The 2882-nt window shown below is 33.7% G+C and overlaps 1 pseudogene; it reads right to left on the reverse strand.

The window, feature by feature from the left end:
* Positions 1-536: 536 nt before the first annotated feature.
* LOC108491309 lies at positions 537-1711 on the reverse strand (annotated as a pseudogene).
* Positions 1712-2882: the final 1171 nt, after the last annotated feature.

The following is a 2882-nucleotide window of genomic DNA, read 5'->3' on the forward strand; positions in this document are numbered from 1 at the left end:
GGTACAATGTCTAGAAATATGCATATGAATATTGTATTCAAGGTCACATTTTAAGACACCTTTATTTAATTAATGAATTAATTTAAAATTTATTAAGATTATTTCCAATTTAGATGGACAAAAGAAATATCATTTAGAATTTTGTAAATTAGTAATTAATTTTCATCTTCAATTCTGCAAGGAAAAAATTAAGAGAATCTCCAAGAGAAGACCTGATAAAATATCTCAATTTTGGATTCATAAAAAAATCTCATATTGAAAGAAACATATTGGTGAATATATAGTTATACAATGAAAAATATTATAAAACTATATTGTATTGTCTATTGATATAAACGTAATGTTTGGATGATTTCCACTGGGTTGAAAAATATCAGAAACAAACCTATGGTATTAAGACCCATAAAACATTTAAAAATTAGTCATCTTGCATAAGAGCAAGATAGTACAACAGGTATATAATAAAGTTAATAAAGCTTTGAAATAACAGGTCACTTTACATTCTTTAGTATCACAGTAGCTAATATTTTCAATATTTAGAGTTTTCTGGTCATTTTGTCATCTAAAATGTTCCATAGGTTCCCTTTCATCTTCCTGTTTTTCAAGCTATAAATCACAGGATTTGGGCTGGGTAGGAACAGAGAGTAAAACATTGACATGAACAGGTTTAGAGATGATGTAGATATTGATGTGGAGCTTAAATATGCAGCAAACGCAGAAGAGATAAACAAGGCTACTACAGTCAGAGGCGGCACACAATTGGAGAAAGATTTAAGTTTTCCTTGGACAGAAGGAATTCTTAGGGTGACAGTGAAAATGTGGACATAGGAAACAACCATTACTATAAAATAATTGAAAGTTGAAGAAATGGCTCAGTGGTTAAGAGCACTGGTTGGTCTTGCAGAGAGAGGACTTGAGTTTGGTTCCCAGCACCCATATGGCAGCTAACAAGCATCTGTAATTTCAATTCCAGGGGATCCAACGCCATCGTCTGATCTCCATGGGCTTTGCACGACATGAGTGCATTTACACACATGCAGCCAATACACTCATACACATAAAATAAAAAAATAAAATATTTAAAATAGAAAAGGAGAAAAAACCACATGAAAGTAACACAACAGCTGGCAATGATAAACACATATTCTAGAATTTGTTCTCCAGAAAGCAAGTGTGAGAAGTGATAAAATATCACAGAAGAGCTGATATATCATGTTGGGACCACAATAATACACAGAGAATGTTCCTGCAACACGAAGGGACCCATAGACACACCCGTGCTGCAGCCACCATCTGCACAGAGGTAGCACTATTCATGATGGCCTCATAGTGCAGAGGGAGGCAGATGGCAGCATAGTGATCATAAGACATCACCAAAACAAAGGAAAACTCTGTGCCTGCCAAAAATGCAAAGCAAAGAAACTGTAAGATACATCCCAGGAAGGAAGTGGATGTTGTTCACTGAGTTCATGATGGATTTGGGAACAGTGACAGAGATATGACAGATGGACAAATTCTTCAGAAAGAACTATACGGGTAATTGGAGATGCCAGACTATGGTAGTGAGGATGATAAAGAGATTTCCCATTAGTGCTGCCTTGTAAATCAGGAGGAAGTGTGTGCTACACAGTGTCTGCAGCACCTGGTCTTCTGGAAATCCTGTGAGCAAGAATTCCATGTAGTTTGTCATGTTCTTTAGTGTCTCAGTCATTGTGACTCTTCTCTGTGGAAATGCAAGGAAAATTAGTATTGCTTTAGTTATCTAGATCTCCCTCTCCCTAAGTTTTAATTATAATTGTTTATTTGTTTTTCTCCATTCTTACTTATGTTTTTGTGATATGCTATTGAAGGATGGATAACATCTTTAAAACTGAAAAAATTTTCCAATCATGTTTAGTAAATCTGATGATGACTTTTTATCTAGCTAGTATTAGCAAATGAAATCATGAACTTTACATAAGTACATAGAAATAAATTATCTAATCTCTTTATAGAGGAAGGTTCACATTAACTTTGATAGAATGCTTAAAGTTGTAGTTTTTTATTATAATGTAGTTCAATATTAACCATGCTTGGAAATCTGGTTTATTTCCCAATAAACTACTTTCATAGTCAAATGGATGCACAAAGAATTTCAGATATTTCTTTCCTCATTTTCTCCCACGTGTCATAATACAGGTAATCAAAAGATAAGTGGGCATAAAAAAGATCCTTTTGCAAGATGAATGTGGGACAATGACAGAACATCTAAGACACAACTTTCATAGATATTCAAGGTCACAAATGGCTCCCTGATATTTTTACTGGTTTAAAGTTAGTAGATAGAATAGAATCTGTAACTTTATTTATTGTTTTTATTTTATGTGTATGAGTGCCCTACCTGTAATTATGTATGTACACCACATATGTGTAATGTCCCACAGAGTCCAGAAGAGGGTGTTGAATCCCCTGGAACTAGAGTTATGAACAGTTGTCAGCTACCCTGGCAGTGCTGGAAATTGAAGCCAGGCCCTCTGAAAGAACATCAAATGTTCTTAACCACTGAGCCATCTCTCCATCCCCTAATATCTGTACCTTTATATCTCAAAGTATAATATATTTAGGCTGCAAAGCAAGCCTCAACAGATATCAAAAATTATAATGATTTATTGTATATTATCAAATCCCAATGAAGGAAAATTAGAAATTGAAAACTAAATACAGAAAGAACACAGTATATGGAAATTGAATAATACATTCATGAATGATTAGTAGGTCATGTAAGAACTAGAGAAAAAAAAAATTAAATCCTCAAATTGAATGAAAATGAAAGTATAATTTATCAAATCCTCTAGTAAACAGCAAAGACATTTCTTTCCTTCTTTCTTTCTTTCTTTCTTTCT

Source organism: Nannospalax galili, unplaced genomic scaffold (genome assembly GCF_000622305.1).
Source record: "Nannospalax galili isolate Female #2095 unplaced genomic scaffold, S.galili_v1.0 scaffold4700, whole genome shotgun sequence".
Taxonomy (NCBI): Eukaryota; Metazoa; Chordata; class Mammalia; order Rodentia; family Spalacidae; genus Nannospalax; species Nannospalax galili.